This window comes from Ictidomys tridecemlineatus, chromosome 1 (genome assembly GCF_052094955.1).
Source record: "Ictidomys tridecemlineatus isolate mIctTri1 chromosome 1, mIctTri1.hap1, whole genome shotgun sequence".
Classification (NCBI taxonomy): domain Eukaryota; kingdom Metazoa; phylum Chordata; class Mammalia; order Rodentia; family Sciuridae; genus Ictidomys; species Ictidomys tridecemlineatus.
The window spans coordinates 125,637,888-125,658,167 of NC_135477.1; the positions used below are offsets into that span (position 1 = coordinate 125,637,888).

The 20,280-nt window shown below is 39.3% G+C and overlaps 1 protein-coding gene across 2 annotated transcripts in view; it reads right to left on the reverse strand.

Moving 5' to 3' along the window:
* The window catches only part of Prelid2 (PRELI domain containing 2), an 85,265-nt gene that overhangs the window by 13,831 nt on the left and 51,154 nt on the right, over positions 1–20,280 (reverse strand). The window lies entirely within an intron of this gene.

The following is a 20,280-nucleotide window of genomic DNA, read 5'->3' on the forward strand; positions in this document are numbered from 1 at the left end:
TCTCCATTTGTCAATGTACAGATGAGGAATTTGTCTCTGTCTCATTTCCCTAATACCAGAGCTATGCTGCCCAAAGGAGTCACTGAGCCTTTTGGATTCAGAAAACTTCACAAATTCCCCACTCTGCTTCTGAGAAATAGCTGGCTATTACTCGGGAGGTAGGGAGGAGCTTAAGAAAAACAAGAATAAGATGGAACCACAGATGGCTAAATCCAGATGGTATGTTTATTTGATCAAACTGAGGCTTCCTGAAGAGGTTCTGATTTACCCAGGAAGCTCCAAGGAGACTCACATTAGACCTGACAAAAATCACAAACTTTTAAAGCCATTCTCAAAAGGCACATCCATGCGGGGCTCTTAAGAAAAGAAAAGCTCACTTAATGATCCCAGTGAAACAAGACGGGTATCAAAGACCCCACTGGAAATGATGCTGCAGGTCACGGCTTTGGAGCAAGCACTATGAACTGAGCACCCACCCTGTGGCACAGAGATACGCAGGGGACATAAAGCCTCGATTCAAGGGTTCACTGATCTCTGGAGCGGAAATGGAGGAATGAAAACTACCTGAAAGGCAACAGAGTCTCTGAGAGAAGTACTACAACTTAGAAAAAAATGTGATAGAAAAAAGTAAGCAGACACTATTCTTGGAGGAAGGCAGGACTTGCAGAAGCCATGGAAAGAGGAGAGATGTAAGACACAAAGTATGGTCTGGAGTGCGACAATCTGAGATGAAGGGGAAGACAAAGCAGAGGGAGACAAAGAAAAGGCATGAGGGCCTGTCACCACGGCTCCTTCCTGTAATCCCAGAGACTTGGGAGGCTAAGGCAGGAAAATTGCAAGTTCGAGGCCAGCCTGGATAATTTAGCAACACTAAATTATTTAAAAATAAAAAAACTCTGGGGGCAAAGCTCAGTGGTAGTGCACGCCCTGTTTCAATCCCAGAACTGGGGGAAAAAAAAGGAGGAGGAGGAGGAGGAGGAGGAGGAAGAGAAAGAAAGAAAAGGCATGGGGGTGGGAACTGCAGAGAGCACTCTCACAGTTAAGCCACACTGAAGGGTGAGTAATGGGACTGAATGTAGCAGGTGACAAGACTATTACACATCCCACCCTTCCAATCCTCGTAACACAGTTCCTTCCCACCTTAGCTCTACACTTCCCTGGAAAACACAATAGCACATAAAACCTCTGCATTTAACCACGAGTAGCACTGTAATTGTGCAATGACTCTATTAGAGAGATTTAGAGTCACATCTAAACTAGCTATAAGATCTTGTGCAAGATCTTAAATTCTGTAATTTTCGACTGCCTCATCTTTATTGAATATAGATAGAAACACAGCTTGTCCTAAGAATCAGTTAAAATAATGCCTAATAATCCCTGTATTTAATGTTATAATACTAGTTTCTGGTAAATACTTAGTCAATAAATAGCTAAATCTCTTCAGTAATCATCTAATCCCACTAAAACGTAAACCTCATGAAGCTGCAAGCTTTCTCTGTCTTGTTCAAGATGTACCCTATAGAACAAGGCTGTGGGACAGAGAAGGCCTGCAGTAAATGTCTACTTAGAGAATGAATGAATCTATCATCCAGCCAATCAGTCTCCAGTTTACATGTTTACCACATTAGACAGAAAGGCATTCAGAGTCAGGGACAGAATTCACGTCCTTTGCATCTTATTATCTAGTGCAGAATTTGACACACCAGTAGGCACTCCAAGTCAGTGCACTATAAACCTAACCGACTGCTTACTCCTGAGCGCCAGGCTGATGAGTCTGGAATTTCAGTGCCATCTGCCTAGTATTCAGTGCCCTTGAAGTGTGGTTGGAAGGATAAGAATAACTAACGAGGACCTCCATGGGAGATCAAAGGTCAAAATAGGAAAGAACGAAGGGTGAAAGAAAGAAGGAAGGAGGCAATGATGCAGAAAGAATGGCAGGACTCGTGTGGGTCCTGAGGAAGCTGCGTTAGCAACGGGTGTTCAGCCCCTTCTCCAACCATAGCTCCCTCCATTCTCCCCTCACCACCTTCCAGCACCCAGGCCTGCTTCCTATTCAGGGAACATGCTCAGTTCCTTCTTTCTTATTCTCCGTTCTGAGGAACAGCCCCAGATCTGAAGTGGCCAGTTAGTGGCCAACTAGCTCCTTGCAGAACTCAGATCCCAACTACTCATCCAGCACCTCCTCAGAAGACACCTGCTCCCTTATTCCCCTGGCTCAAACTGCCCGGACACAACCCAGATCACATCTGCCTATCCTGCCTCTTTACAGCATTCATACCTGTGAGAAAATCTTATGCTTGTAAAATATTTCACACTGTCTTTCACCACACTAGAAGGTAAGCTCTGGGAGAAGGAGGAGAGATCTGGCCAGTGTTCACTGCTGAATCCTTAGCGCCCCCGTGGAATACAGCACAGGCAGGCAGCATTTGAGAAGGAAGAAAGGAGGAGACATCAGGAGCTAGGGACAGAGGGAGGGAAGAACATGCATCCAATTTTCTCATTAAAAGGTAAGAGAAACATGACTCAAAGCTCTCCAGGAAGAGGTCTTTCACCAAACAGAGCATCTTTTAATCTGAGGCTATCCCATTCTTTTAAATTCTTTTCTTTTAATGTTTTCTCATCTATAAAACTAAAATAACACTAAATAATAATAATAATAATAATAATAATAATACAGTTAAAATGTATTGGCACATGGCATGTGCCAAGCACTGGGTGGACTTCTATCCCACATTAGCATACTGGACCCTTTCATCTGCCTTAGGGGATTCCTTTCCCATCCCCCCATCCCAGGCCCCAGAGATCAAAGCTCAGAGAAATTAAACAACTAAAGGTCCTGTCCAAAACTCACACAGTAACTACATGGCCTTGATTCCACTCAAAGCAACAAGGAAGGAGGACTCAGAATCCAGATCTGACAACATGAGAGGACTGGAAAGTTCAAGTGAGAATATGAATGTGCAAACACTGTTTATAATGCCAGGTTCACAGCAAGAGTCTTCTTCCTTCTCTAGTGCCAACACTCAAAAATCCTGGTTAAAGAAATCAGATATTTCAGTCCTGCTCCCAAACAGAACACCACAAATCTTAATATATGAATCAATATCTAATCACATCCACAGATTATGTTAAATACAATGCTTTTCAAATAAGAATAGCCTGACAGAATATACAGCTTCAATACATTTTCCCATAGTAATGAATGGGCTCTTGAGTAAGATTCATTTTTATTTTCATCAAGTAACCCCCAATCTTTAGGTGTAACTGCAGAACATTAAACTCATACAATCCTTCAGCTATCTCTACTTCACATTATGAATCTTTTCTTTCTCTTTAAGAAGAATATTTTTCACAACTTGTAAAGAATATGTTCAAAGAAAAAAAAAAGAACTAAAAGTTAGAAAGGACCTTGTATTATCTAGTCCAGATAGGAAACTCCCACCCAAGGAATGAAAGTACCCATCTGATTTAGAGAGGTACCCTGTGATCAAATATTAGAATGAAGGAACAAAGTCATTTCCACATTGCCAGTTTCCAAATCAACCCTGTCCAGATGTGAACATTGAAGGCACATGGTGTTCTCTAGTTCATACAGTTACTTCCCCCACCCTCTGATGTGACTCTGTCCACTTTCATTTTGAACTTTAAAACATGTAACCTGTGCACAGTTGGACCTTTCCTGACTCAGACTTCATATAAAATATGGCTTGTTCTCACCAGTAATTAAAAGCCAATTTCTCACCCCAGGCCACACACCATCCACGACACTTCTGGCAACTGACCACCTTTATCTGCTTAGTAGCCCCCATTCAGGAGAAGTTTACTCTCCTCATTCAACCCGTGTCAGTCCTACTTATAAGACACCTCTCCCTCGTGCACAAACAGAACCATCCTGGTGCCTGGCATCAGTGGGCCCCAATATCAACTCTTGGCTGTGACACACTAAAAAAAAAAGAACAAGGTTCCTATCAATTCTCTTTTATCAGCCATTTCTTCACTATTCATCAGAGTTAAACTCACACATAATTTCTCCTTTTTTCTTCCCTATTCTGAAAGATGAAATGGTGAACAGCATGCTTATATATTTTGCCAGTGAATTGTCTAACAGAATAAATAAATCCCATTGATGCCCAGATAATAAATAAATCTAACAGATGCCCAGATAATTCTCCTTTTATGTTTTATTTCTACCCTTCTCCTTCCCCCCAGATTCATGCATTTCTATAAGTCAGTGATCTTTATATGCTGGACCAGACTCCTGTATCTTCCAATCAGATGTTCCCTTTGAACAAAACATAATTTTTGAAGCCATTCTTCAATCAAAAATCTCACCAAATCTGAACAATACTGAGGTTAATGACAATTTATTATGGGTTCTCGACATGCCAGGAATTTATGATCTCATTTAATCCTCTGAACTTTTACTCTCACCATTTCCAGGTAAGGAAACAGCCTCAGAAAGGAAAACAACTTGCTGAAGGTCACAAAGCCGTTACCAGGCATCAGGCCTAAGATTTAAACTGGGTTTCTCCAGCTTCTTTCTGCCATGAGTATTTACCACACTTGAATTTATTTCTATGCCTGTAAAATGGGTGGGAAGAAGCAAAGAAACATACTTCCTTGCAGGATTACTTTTAAGCATTAAAGGAGACAACATATAAAGCCACTGCACACAACAGACTTGTATTAACCATGACCTTCCATTCTCCCTGTGGCTTAAAAAGTAGCCACTGATTTCTTTATGGACTAGATCTGAGTAGGGAGCCCCTCACAACTCGGCTTTCACTGCAAGGCACCCCCTGATTTAGTTGGTGGTCTGTGGCATACAAGAAATGTCACCAAAGGCTTATTTGTATTTCACAAATATTTCACTTGCTCTTCACCTCACCTGTAAGAGACGCTGATGCTTTTACAATGCTGAAATACCAGTGAGGTAAACCAGCTTTCCTGAGGGCACAGTGGTCCTCTGCAACAGAAAGACAGAACTAGAATCCAGGTCACTGAAAGAAGTGCTCAGTTGGCAGGCTAAGGCGACCCTCGGCTGTGCTGAACACATTACACGCTGGGTCTTGTCTCACCCCCACGCCCAAACAATGAGTCAAATCACATGAGGAAAACGAAACTCACAAAGGTCAAGAAACCAATGGCCTAACTAGCAAGCAGAGAACACAGGCTTGCACCCAGATTTCTGTTACTCTGAGCCCTCAGGACACGACCTCCTTTAAAAAGTGTGTTTACAGGGTTCTCTTCTCAAATTTCAAAAAAAGGGCATGTCACTTCGCACAGTCCTCCCTGCCATCTTAAAATTATTTCCATATAAATCTAGGTGGTTTCATTAATTTACGGGAGGCAGGGTGAGAACAAATCATAAGTAGTTCTTGAAATCACCCTAAGAACAAGGACCCCCGCCACATCTCCAACTGTACCTTGTCTCCTGTTTCTACTAGGTGAAGCTCGCTCCTGCACTCTGGAGAAGCCAAAGGACAAGCACAAAGCATCCACAGAAGCTTTTCCGTTCCAACACTGTACCTGCCAATTAGAACTTCTTGGTCCACGCCTAACCCCAACCAGGAAGTCCCTTGACTTCCCACTGATGCTAAACATGATCATCATTTCTTAGGGACAAAACTCACAGTTGGTAAGCCAAGTCTCAGGTTACAACTTAGAGCTAGAGTGCTGTCACTAACCACAGCACCACAAACACAAGGGCTGGCCTTTGTTCTGCATCCTTCTCATCATCTGTGGGGTGGCAGAACAGTAAGTTTGTGGCCAAGTCCAAGAAGGAATGCTTTTTTAAAAATTTGAAGTATTTAACATTATAAATTAACTAGCATAATTAGAATAGAAACTACATATAGGAAAGCTACTAAGTAACTAAAAAAAATCATATAGAGATATGTAATAGAATAAAGCCTGCTGCAATTTTTAAATCAACTTCCTGCAAAAAAAAAAAAAAAAGTCTTCTAGTGCTAATTGCAACTCCCAAACCCTATAATAGAAAGGAGAGACTGAAGAAATGGACATAATGACGACATTAGACTTTTTAGAAGTCACTTTACCAGGTCAATTACCAACTAAATAGGAAACATTATTGGTTAATCCCTAGGATCATATCACTTGTAATGTTCAGTCTCAGATACAGTCCTTCATGGATTAATAACTCCCACATGGATGAAGTTCTAAAGCCACCAGCTGTCTTTCGTGTTAACATAAGGGATTCTTTCCTTCAGTCAAAAAAATCTAAGGCTTATAAAAATATATATTCCAACATGCTTCACTTGGTGAAATGGTTTTTTTTTTTTTAAACCAAGCCCTGCAAGCAATTCAAGCTCTTGTTTGGAAATGAATGCAAAATTCTCAGTAACTCTGATCAACACCTTGTTTGTAATTTGGTCAACTAGTCCAGGTTCTCTGGAAAATAATTTGTTAACTTGTTACACTGGCTGAAGTAAAGGGGTGGGCTGTAGGAAAAGTAAAATGAGGGAGAATTTTCAGCATCTTAAAGCAATGCCACCTAATCTACCAGTGCCCAGATTAAGAGTCCAACTGCCAAGTTTGGATCTGGGTACTACCAACTCACCACCCTTGTGATCCTGGGCAAGTACTCAGGATGATGCCTGAGATGTATATAGTGGACAATAACTATTACCTGTGCTCAGTAAGCATCCTTACCTTCCCTAGTAGTTCTATGATTGACAAGAAGTTCCTTTACTTTTAAGACTTATTAAAATAGAATGGAAACATAAGGAAGTCTTAACCACTTGTAGAAAATAATGTCAACTAAACAACTTAAAATAAAGGACTACATAGCTTAGCTATTATGAATTTTGCTGCTCTAAACATTGATATACCTGCATCATGGTTGTATGCTGATTTTAAATCCTTTGGATATATACCCAGGAGTGGGATAACTGGGTCATATGATGGTTCCATTCCTAGTTTTTTGAAGAATATTCATACTACTTTCCAGAGTAGTTACACCAATTTGCAGTCCCACCAGCAATGTAGGAGTGTACCTTTTCCCTTACATCCCAGCCAACATTTATTGTTACTTGTATTCTTGACAACTGTCATTCTCATTGGAATAAAATAGAATTTCAGTATAGTTTTAATTTGCATTTCTTTAATTGCTAGAGATCACGAACATTTTTCACATATTTATTGACAATTCATATTTATTCATATTTATTGAGAAGTATCCATCAAGTTCCTTTGCCCTTTTATTGATTAGGTTTGATTTTTGTTTTGTTTTATGTTAGATTTTTTTGAGTTCTTTGCATTTCCCGGAAATTAACATCCTATGAGGTGCAGGTAGCAAAGACTTTTCTCCCATTCGATAGGCTCTCTCTTTATGCACTTGATTGTTTCCTCTGCTATGAGGAAGCTTTTTAGTTTGATGCCATCCCATTTATTGATTTTTTATTTTATTTCTTGCACTTTATAGGAGTCCTGTTGAGGAAGTCAGTTCATGAACCAACATGTTCAAATTTTGGGCCTACATTTTCTTCTAGCAAGTCTAAGGCCTAGGCCTATGATCCACTTAGAGTTGAGTTTTGTGCCGGGTGAGAGACAGAGGTTAAATTTCACTCTACTACATATGGATTTCCAGTTCTTCCAGCACAATTTCTTGAAGAGACTGTTTTTTTCTGCAATGAATGTTTTTGGCGCCTTTATCCAGTATGAGGTAACTGTATTTATGGGGGTTTATCTCTGTGACTTCTATTCCATTGGTCTTCATGGTGTCAACACCATGCTGTACCTTGCTGTTTTTGTTACTATATAGATCAGTAGCATAAGGTCTGGTATTGTGATGCCTCCTGTATCACTTGTCTCACTAAGGATTGCTTTGGCTATTCTGAGCCTCTTATTTTTCCAAATGAATTTCATGACAGCTTTTTATATTTTTATGAAGAATGACATTCGAATTTTAATAAATCTGTCATTATACTTTTGGTAGTATGGCCATTGTGAAAAAAAATAAAGGGTTCATCATTTAGGGAAAAAATAATACAATAATATGTTCATTTTTTTCATTAAGTCAATAAATATCTATTGAAACTGACAATGTACTAGGTACTGAGGATAAAGTGGTGAGTCCCAGTAAGGGAGACCAAGAATAATAAAATGAATCATAAAAACAGTCATATTTGGATAAGGGTACTTTGGGAAATCTTTCCTAAGGTACTGGTACAAAATGTAAAGTTTCTACATCTAAAGACGTTTCACATTGTATCATTTATATATGGTGTAGGCTGGAAATAACTTCAACACTCAATAAGAAAGAGGGTGAAATAAATTATTATATAACTACTTAATGAATATTAAGCAGTCGTTAAAATGATGAGTTTGAAGTTTCTGTAGTTACCATGAAAGGAAATTGTGATATAATGGTATCTTTAAAAATTAAGCAGGACCCCCCAGCCACGGGTTCCTGTGTGGATCCCCATCTACTAACTTTGGCTCCCCTGGTTGCCTCCATCTTGAGACACTGCAACTGCTGCCATAATCCCCTCCACGTGGTAACCTGCACCTAGAGACACTGAATAGGGTCTGGAGACAACCACCCACCATAGCAAAGCACGACACTGAGCTGCATCTCCAAACATGCCACCAAATGCCCCCGCCAGGGCCACCCTAACGCCCCATCTCTAAAAGCAGCAACCTCCATCTTGGGACACCTTTGTCACCATCTTGGGTTATCCTTGCTACTGCCATCATCAGTTAGGACAACCCCCAGCTTGGGACACCACCTGGGGCCTAGAAGCAATATCAAGGTACTTATGGTCCCCCAACCCACTACTTCCCCACAGTCACTAACCCAGCACAGTGCTCGTAGCTATGTGGCCAGTCCTAGCTCACAAAGCCTGGCCCTGATCTGCCTGATACAAAACAGCACAGCCCTCAAGAACTCCAGAGAAAGAGGTTCCTGATTAGGAAGTAGAAAGGGAGGAGGTGAGTGAGATACAGTTCAGAGACTAAATTGAAGACCAGGAACTGTGAGGTTTACAGGCCATATAAGGAGATAAGCCTAGGCACCCCAACACACGAGCAAGTCCCAAAGGAGATCCTTGGGGGACGGTCTTCCAACTGGGACAGGCAAGGGCTATGACCCTAAGACCAACCCTCCCACCCTAATACCTTTACCATCCTAAGGGTGGAGAAAACAGCCAACAACAGAAAACCTCACCTACTGGATGGGAAGGGAAGCAGGAAGGAAACTGAACTCCAACAGAAACAATCCCTTAATTTTCCTTCAAGATTACTTTTTCTTTTCTTTCCTTTTTTTTTTCTCTCTCTCTTTTTTTCCTTTTCCCTCTCTCCCTTTCCCACCCTTAAATTCCCAAGATTTGTGAAACCAAGTATTTTTCATGCATTAGGCTACTGAGGATTGGAATATATGAATAGTACATTACAGTTTGTATATTTTTTTATTTTTCCATTTTCCTTTTTCTTACGTTTTATGTTTGTCTTTTGTACTTTCTCTATTGTCTTCCCACTTACTTGCCTCGCCATTTCTTTCTTTTCTCCTGCCAGTAGCCAACTTCTTTTGATTCCTCTTTCATGCTTCCTAAGATCTAATAACTCTATATCCTCACCTCCTACCTACTTAACATCTCATCCCACACCCCACCCGTTCTCTCCTTCTCCACTATTAGAAACTGTAAACCCTTTTGCAAACCTATATTGTATATATTGTAGATAATAAATAAACTCATCATTTCTGTCTATTGTGACAAAACCGTAAATGTCTTAATTTGGTTTAAGGCTAATTGGGATCTGTTAATATTGATCTCCCTCTGAACCTTGCAGAGACACTATAAGTTTATAGGGTAAAAACTGAAACACCTCAGATCTGCACTGCTACAAGGGAAGATGCACAAACAACATGAAAAAACAAGGGAAGAAAATGCCCCAAACAAACCAAGATACTACATTATTAGAATCCATGGTCAGCATAGCAGAAAAAATGTCAGAAAAGGAGTTCAGGATGTATATAATTAAAATGTTCTGAGAATTAAAGGATGACATAAGACAGCAAACATGGACAACAAAAGATCATTTTGATAAAGAAATACATAAGCAAATACAGTAAGCAAAAGATTACTTCAATAAGGAGATAGAGATTTAGGGGGGAAAAAACCAGAAATCCTTGAAATGAAGGAAACAACAAAGCAAATTAAAAACTCAATAGAAAGCATCACCAACAGATTAGAACACTTAGAAGACAGAACCTTAGACAATGAAGACAAAATATATACTCATGAAAATAAAGTTGACCACACAGTGAAGATGGTAAGACACCATGAGCACAATATCCAAGAATTATGAAATAACATCAAAAGAACAAATTTAAAAATTATTGGGATAAAGGAAAGCATAGAGTTCCATACCAAAGGTACGAACAATCTATTCAATGAAATAATATCAGAAGATTTTCCAAACCTGAAGAATGAATTGGAACCTCTAGATAGGGAATAGGGTGGGAGGGAAAGGGCAGGAGAAGGGGAATAGCATGGATGGTGAAAGGAGACCCTCATGATTATACAAAATACATGCATGAAGATGTGAATTTGGTGTCAACATACCTTATATATAATCAGAGGTATGATAAATTATTGTATAATGGTGTACTAAGAATTGTAATGCGAAAATAAATAAATGAAAAGAAAAAAAAAGAATGAATTGGAAAAAAATCAAGTACAAGAGGTTTATAGGACACAAAATGTACAAAATCACAACAGATCTACATGAAAGTACATTATAAAGAAAATGCCTCGCATACAGAATAAGGAGAGAATTTTAAAAGCCACGAGAGAAAGGAATCAGATTACACATATGGGAAACCAATTAGAATCCCTTCAGATTTCTCAACCCAGACCCTCAAAACTAGAAGATCCTGGAACAACATATACCAAGCTCTAAAAGAAAATGGATGCCAACCAAAAATCTTATATCCAGCAAAATTAAGCTTCAGATTTGAGTACAAAATAAAAACCTTCCATGATAAAAAAAAAAAAAAAAACTTAAAAGAATTTACAACAAGGAAACCTGCACTACAGAATATCCTTGGAAAAATATTCTATGAGGAGGACAAATCAAAATCAGCAAAGGGAAGTATAACACTAAAGGAAAACCTAATCAAAGGAGAAACCAAGTCAAGTTAAAAACTAAAAATGAATAAAAATGACCAGAAATATAAACCACATCTCAATAATAACCCTGGTTAATGGCCTAAACTCATCAATCAAAAGACTTAGATGGGCAGATCGGATTTTTTTTTTTAAAAAAAGACCCAACAATATTCTATCTCCAAGAGACTCATCTCAAAGGAAAAGACATCTACAGACTGAAGGTAAAAGGTTGGGAAAAAAAATACCACTCACATGGGCTGCATAAACAAGCAGGGGTTTCCATCCTCATATCAGATAAAGTAGACTTCAAACCAGAGTTAGTCAAAAGGGATAAAGAAAGTCATGTCATACTGCTTAAGGGAACCATACACCAAAAAGATATAACAATTATAAATATATATGCCCCAAGCAATGGAGTAGCTACATTCATCAAACAAGTTCTGCTCATCCATATGCAAAAAAATGAAATTAAACCCCTATCTCTCACCATGCACAAAATCCAACTCAAAATGAGCAACGGACTTAGGAGAGACCCTGCATCTAATAGAAGAAAAAGTAGGCCCTAATCTCCATCATATGGGATTAGGCCCCAACTTCCTTAATAAGATTCCTGTGGCGCAAGAATTAAAATCAAGAATCATAAATGGGATGGACTCAAACTAAAAAGTTTCTTTTCAGCAAAAGAAACAATCTGTGAGGTAAATAGAGAGCCTATATCTTGGGAGCAAATCTTTATACCTCACACATCAGATAGAGCACTAATCTCTAGGGTATATAAAGAACTCAAAAAAATAGACACAAAAAAGAAATAATCCAATCAATAAATGGGCCAAGGACTTGAACAGACACTTCTCAGAAGGTGATATACAATCAATCAACAAATATGTGAAAAATGTTCATCATCACTAGAAATTATAGAGAAATGCAAATCAAAACCACTCTAAGATACCTCACTCCAATCAGAATGGCAGCAATGAAGACAAACAATAATAAGTGTTGGTGAGAATGTGGGGAAAGGCACACTCATACACTGCTGGTGCGACTGCAAATTGGTGCAGCCAATATGGAAAGCAGTATGGAGATTTCTTGGAAAATTGGGAATGGAACCACCATTTGACCCAGCTATCCCTCTCCTTGGTCTATACCCAAAGGATTTTAAAATAGCATATTACAGTGACACAGCCACATCAATGTTCATAGCAGCTCATTCACAATAGCTAAATTGTGGAACCAACCTAGATCCCCTTCATCCATTCATCAATAGATGAATGGATAAAGAAGTTGTGAGATATATATATATATATATATATATATACACACACACACATACACACACACACACACAATGGAATATTACTCAGCATTAAAAGAGAATAAAATCATAGATTTTGCAGGTAAATGGATGGAGCTGAAGAATATTATGCTAAATGAAATAAAGCCAATCCCATAAAACCAAGGAAAATGTTCTCTCTGATAAGTGGATGCTGATCCATTAGGTGGGACAGGGGTGTAGCATGGGAGGAATGGAGGAACTTTGGATAGGGCAAATAGGTAGGAGGGTAAGGGAGGAGACATGGGGGTAGAAAAGATGGTGGAATCAGATGGACATCATTACCCTAGGTATATGTATGAAGATATGAATGGAGTGACTCTTTCCATATTTGCGAACAACCAGGGAAATGAAAAACAGTGCTCCATTTGTGTACTATGTATCAAAATGCATTCTGCTGTCACCTACAACAAATTAGAACTTAATTAATTAATTTAAAAAATATATATTTAAATTGAAAAAAATTAAAAGACATGAAATTGTACAAACATTCTAGTGATTTTTAAAATCTATATATAAAAGACAAAAAGGAAATATGTCAATTTGGAGGTTTTTTTTAATTTATTGGTTTCTTTTAGTTATACATGACAGCACAATCCATTTTGATAATACACAAGAATGATATATCTTATTTTAATTAGAATATTATTTTTATGGATGTTCATGATGGTGAGATCCACTGGTTGTGTGTGTGTATGTATGTATATGTGTATATATATATATATATATATATATATATATAGAGAGAGAGAGAGAGAGAGAGAGAGAGAAGTTTTGTCAGATTCATTCCACTGTCTTTCCTTTTCCTATCACCCTCCCTTCCCTCCACTCCCTGCTGTCTAATCCACTGCACTTCTATTCTTCTCTCTCCCTATCCCCTTGTGTTGTGGGTTAGCTTCCACATATCAGATAAAACATTCAACCTTTGGTTTTGGGGGACTGGCTTATTTCACTTGGCATGATAGTCTCCAGATCCATCCATTTTCTGGAAAATGTTACAAAGTCATTCTTTGTTCAAAGCAGCTCCATTGACAATAGCTAAGCTATGGAACCAACTTAGGTGCCCTTCGGCAGATGAATGGATAAAGAAACTGTGGGACATATACACACAGTGGAATATTACTCAGCTGTTTTGGACTTACATGGAAGATGACAATAATCATTTATAGAGTATTTATTGTGTGCCAAGGCATTTTTTTAATGTGGTGCCAGGGATTTAACCCAGTGCCTCACACATGCTAGGCAAGCACTCTACCACTGAGCTACAACCCCAGCCCGTGCCAAGGCATTTTAAGCACTTCTTAAAACAGATCCTTTAATTCATACTCCTAAGGTAGATGATACAGTTCACATTTCTCCCAGAGGCTGCATTTGTACAGACCTATGAGAGAAGGTACTGCAATTTAAATCCAGGTCAGGTTGACTCCAAACACAAGCTCATCATAGCCACTGAATGTCTCTCTATGACGTCATAGTGGGGAAAGCACACTTGTGTTTTTAACTTCCTTGCATTTTGCTTTTTAAATAAGAATAACACAACAATAGTTGATAGTTTTGCAATGTGCCAAGCACCATCTTGGGCATTTTATATACCGTGGCTCATTTATTCCTCAGAGTACTCTATGAGGTAGGCTCCATTACTGTCCTCATTTCATAGATGAATAAAATGTGCCACAGAAAATTAAATGGCTTATCCAAGGTCTCACAGCTGGTCGGGACAGGGTATTCTACAGGTGTCAGAGGGAGCTGAGGCAAGAGAACACAAGTGGCTCTACTAGAAATGCAATTTTAAAATGCATATGCAGGTAGTATCTGAAAAAAAAAACACTTTAAACAAGAATTGAAAGACTTAAGAGTTTTTAGAGGAGGGTAATAACTTCTTTAAATCTGAACCATTTCGAACATATCAAGATTAGAGAATAATAGAAAAACCAGTAGGTTTTAACAAATGTTAATATCTTTAAAAATAACAAAAGCTATACCTCACGAAAGGCCACTGATCAAGAAAGTATTTAATTATAGCCTTTAAATTCTACTAATACTGAGAATCAATATGAAAGGAGTTCATTAACTGCAAAAGCCATCATTTTTCTTCACTAAGGAAATTCAGAGAAAAATAGGAATACAGATTAGTTAGAAGTAGCAAGGGAGATATCGAGCCAGGAAATGGGGGATCAAATCCCAGACCACCTATGGTATTCCAGAAAAATCTAGAAATGTCAAAGACATATCACTCCAACAAACCTGGGACCACTAGCCGCAATTCTTTTCTCCCTAACAGGCATGTACTGCCGCCTCTGCCCTACCACCTTCCTGGGCTCTGCCCATGATCCAAGTCTCACAAAGGGTAGTCACAACCAAAGAGCTCCAGCAGCAAAAGATGAAATCCTACCAGAGTGGGCAGCCAGCATAAGAAACCACCCTAGACAATTATCAAGAATACAAGCAACAGTAAATGTTGGTGGGGATGTGGGGAAAAGGCACACTCTTGGATTGCTAATGAGACTGCAAATTGGTGCAACCACTCTGGAAAGCAGTATGGAGATTCCTCAGAAAACCTGGAATGGAATCACTATCCCACTCCTAGGCATAGACCCAAAGGACTTAAAATCAGCATACTACAGTGACACAGCCACATCTATGTTTATAACAGCTCAATTCACAATAACAAAGCTACGGAACCAGCCTGCATGCCCTTCAACAGATAAATGGATAAAGTAAATGTGATATATACATACACAATGTAATATTACTCAACCACAAAAAGAAGAATGAAATTATGGCATTTGCAAGTAAATGGACGGAACTGGAGAATATCATGCCAAATGAAATAAACCAATACCCAAAAAACCAAAGCCCAAATGTTCTCTCTGATATGTGGATGCTAACACACAATAAGGGGGTGGGAGGAGAATAGAACTTCATTGGATTAGACAAAGGGGAATGACGGGAAGGGAGGAGGGATGAGAATAAGAAAGACAGTAGAATGATGAATACACAATCAGTGTAACTTCACACATCATGTACAACCACAAGAATGGAATCCTAGTTATAATAAGTTATACTCCATGTATATATAACAGGTCACAATACACTCTATTGTCATATATGGCTAAAAAGAACAAATTTTTTTAAAAAAGAAATCACCATAAATAAAGAGAGGCAAGGTGACCAAGAAGAACGGCTGGATGCCTCAGATAATCCAAGGAGCTTTTAATTGGCATGCTGCATGGCTCAAGGACACACTGCAGTTTAACCACTGGACATGCCATTAAGAAATGAAATTACCTTTCCAATTCAATGTAGCTCTACCCAGAGTTCTGTATTTACCCTGCGCTGAGATGACTGAATGACACTTTCCCAGTCTTTTTGATCAGACTAAGAGCCTTAATTTAGCACAAAGAGCCTGGCTGAATGCAAGCCCAATCCTACAAGTAATATTTTTGATCCACGACAGATTTGTATCTCAAATGCACTTAGACCACACAATGCTCAGACATAGCCCTATCTTTTTTTTTTCTTTTCTTTTCTGTTTCAGAATTTCAATGCAGCCTGGCCAGAAGTGTTCCAGCTTTCAATTTGGTGCCGCCTCAGGTTTACACGAGGTAGGCGAAGATTTATGGTGGCCACAAATTCCTATTTTTTTCATTGTCTTTGTCTGTCTTTGAATTTAGCACAACAATGAGAGAACAGGCTCAGAAAACTAATATACAGGCTGGAAATGCATCCTGAACAGCAGAGAGAGAACACAGCTCCTAAACCTCCAATTACCTGGTTGGGTATAAGAGCAGAGGAGCACGGGACAGCAAGGGTCACAGTAAGTATACTGAAGACAGGACGCTCCTCGGTCCAAGTGTCTCCTTCAAGGTCAGAGTACACCTACTGCTGGTGGAGATGGGTCATGCATTGGTCAGTCTCCATACTTAAGCTCTCTGAGGAAAGGATTCTATCCTTCATGTTGGGCATGAAAGAGAGTGAGCTCAGAGATCAGACCACCCAGAGCCACTGTCTTGCTGGCTGAAGACTTTGTGCAAGTAATTTAACATTTGCATTCCTCCATTTCCTATTCTGCAAATTGGAAAAGTGGAATTAAGAGCAGTCTCTCTTTCAGAGGGCTATTTGGAGGACTAATATTTATAAAACCATGCAGTGCCTGGCTCCCGGTGAACACTCAATAAATAACTATCGTTATTCCATCTGGACTTCCCCAAAGTTTCTAGAACAGTGTGCTTGTAGATGGCATGGATTAAAAATAAGCCAATATCTATTACTGGGCACCAATGTCTCAAAGACCTACAAGTCTTTGCTATCTCAAAGTGACACTCACATGAATAGAATTACAACATAAAATTGTAACATCTCTACCAAAAGCTTAGCACTCCTTTTGCTAACCAGTATTTTATAAAAAATGTGATTTTTATTATTTAATATTTTATTGCTTCTTCAACCTTTAACCATCTATCTGTTAGATGAATTAGTTCTGGTGCTTGGGATTTCTACTTAGCTTAAACTACTGAATTTTTATTCAACTTAAAGAATAAGAGACCGAAAAAAAAAATCTTAGTATATACAGATTAGGGGAAAGGGGGGGGAGGATAAAAGAAATCATACAACTTCAGAATCAAAAATGACTTATCTAATCCAATCTGACTTTGGGGAAATGGCAGTGACGCCCTTAGCACAACTAGAATGAGCAACCTGGCCATTAGAGAGTGGCCAAGACAGGGCAGGAGCCCAGGTGCCTGACTCCCGGCTGGGTTGTCGCACTCCCCACCACACGAGGGTGAGACACGCTTCCTCCCATACCCACACAAGTAATCACACCAATGGGCTTGGAGCTCAGAAAACCACCTTCTGTCATTTTAGGCAAGAGCTTCACTTCCCAGACTTTTGACTAGTTTCACAAAGACACGTCCCAGCATTTCAGCCGGCTGATTTAAGGGATTCCCGAAAGCTTTACCACTGAGCAAAGTCTATTACAACCCGGATGAATTCAAATGAGCCATCCAGGGATTTCGGATTCCTAGGCCTCACAGTCAAGGTAAAAGCATTGATTTAAACTCGGTGGAAGGAACAAAAAAAAAAAAACCGTTATCACTCACAGAATACTCATTTTCTCCAAGATGCTTTCCCTGCCAAAGCTATGTTTCAAGGGACTAAAACTCCAGAGGCCACAGTGTGAGCAGAACGGATGGGGAGGTGGGATACGTAAGAAAATAGCAGCTACTAAGATTTAACTGATCCAGAAATAAGTTGTTAGAAATAAGAATTCTTGGTAATATTCTCATGGCATCTAATGAATAAATATCAAGTAAATCAATCTATTTGAGCACTCAAGAGTGGGATTAAAAAGTATTATCGGCAGAGGTGAATTCAGAGCTGGGAAATAAACCCTCTGGAAACGAGAGAGAGAACATATTTCATCAGTTCTCTCAAGTGGCTCGAGGAATGTAAAGAATCTTAAAGAATGCACATGAACAGGCAGGAAGTGGAAGTCACCAACAAGTGGGCAGCACCCGGTCACACTGCGGTCCTCGTGTCACACATGCGAAGTCCGTTTGTTCTGTGGAATGACAGTCTTATTTTCTCTCTTCCTAGATCTTAGAATTACGGAGTTTTGAAACGTCCACTCTTCTTTAGGGTTTTGACTACTCGTGCATGTGGTACTTCAACGCACCATTTAGGAACGGAGTGAGCGCCCCTGAGCAGGCAGGCCCAGGTCACACAACAGAAAAAGGTAGGAGTGGAACTGAGGTCCAACCACAAGTGAATGGCAGAATCATCCACTTTCAATCATCTCCAGAGTGGATACTCAGAAGACAGGAGCTAACAGTTTTGCTGCTTCTTCATAATTCTATGAGGCGAAAATAAGGTACCCTACTTTCCTATTCACATATGCAAGTTCTAGGAGGTTAAGTCATTCATTCATGTCGTATAGCAAGAAAATGATGGCCCACAGTGCCAACCAGGTGTAGATTACACTGGTAGACTTCTTTTGGAAGGAAATTTGGCGAAATGCATTAAAGGCCTTAATCCAAGAAGCAATGAGAAATGTATGCAAGTACATCAAAGGCCTTCAAATAGGATCTCACCCAATATTATTTATAATAGTGAAAACAGAAAACAAAACTAAGAGTTATTATGCCCATGGAATACTACACAGCTATGAAAAGTCATGGAATGACTTTTTTTCAAGGAATGACACCAAAAATGTAATCTTACTTAATATTTTTAAAACCCCATGATATAGAGCCATGGTTTACAGAGAGAAAAGCTGAGGATATGAGAGGTGAAGTGTGACATTGGGATAGTGAGAAAAACCAGACCAGGTATGAAGAAGCCCTTCTCTAAAGCTCTACATTCTATCTCTATCTTAAGCACTAGGGCGTAGCTCAGTGGTAGAGCAACTTGACCAGAAAGTATGAGGCCCTGGATTCAACCCAGTACACAAAAACAAAACAACAATCTCTATGTTAAACACAAGACCAAATCCAGTTTCACACTGAATCATCTTTTGCAAGGCACAATATACTTTGCTTTTAGTTTAGGAATTGATATTTGGTGTGTGGTTGTTGGTATATCTATAATTTGCTTTAAAATATTTCAGCACATACCAAATAGCTCTATGGGGTATGTATGTTAGTTCAAGAAATATAATACACCAGTTGCAGTCAGCTATTGGAAAGTGGGCTTCCCACTCCAGGAGTTGCCTTGATGTTCTCATCAATGACCTCATTCACCAGATATTTCAGTTATATTTATCCTTGAAAGACATTAGAGCCTGTGATAATTAACAGAAGGAATGCTAAAAATTGTAAATTTTCACTGGTGAAATTAGTAGCTTATTAACCAGCATAATGGATATTAAAAATGGATTCTCGTTGGGGCTGGGGTTGTGGCTCAGTGGTAGAGCACTTGCCCAGCATGTGCCAGGCGCTGGGTTCGATCCTCAGCATCACATAAAAATAAATTAAATAAAGGTATTGCAGCCAATTACAACTAAAAAAGAATTATATTTAAAAAAAAATGGATTCTCATTAATACATTGAATGAGACTTAAGACATGAGGATAATCTCAAAATTCTAGAAATGTGCCCATCCTTTGCACGATCAAGGTGTGTCTACCAAGCAAGCCCTTCACCCTCCAACTGGAGGGAAAGCACCCCAAGTTCAGGCCTGAACAGTCCCCTGGCCAGCCTGGTTCAGCAGATGCTGACTGGCTGACACTATCTAACCCAGCTGTATCCTGGCTTTGGAATACTGTCTGCTTCACCTTTAGTGAACTATTCATGCAATTCATGGTGAGAGAACCCAAGAGGATGGAGACTTAATTCAATTTATAGAACAAGTCAATGAGTTTATGCCTTCTTATAAATGAATTATTAATACATGCCTGGATATATTGCATAAATGTTTCATAAACTGGTAGCGAGGTCTGGGGTATGCAATTGGCCATCACCAATCTCTAATTATCCCACTTCTCAGAATTCAATAGTTGTGCATACACCTTGGGATACACATTGGCTCAGTTCAGCTTCCAACATGGTTCCCAGTACCCACTCCTCCTGGTATTTATGTCCTCCTGTACTCTTCCCTTTAGGGAGGGCTGCATTTGTGACTTTCTTCTAATGAACAGAATACAGAAAAATTAAAGAGCTATCTCTTCCATAATTATATTACCTTGCCAACACTCTTTTGCCCTCTCACTCACTCCCTTCCAAGATGTGTGATGCTCTACAGGCCAGCTGAATCCTACCAGCAGCCAGATGAGTCTGAAATTGAATTTTCCCCACCGAGCCTTCGGATAAGTTTGCAGCC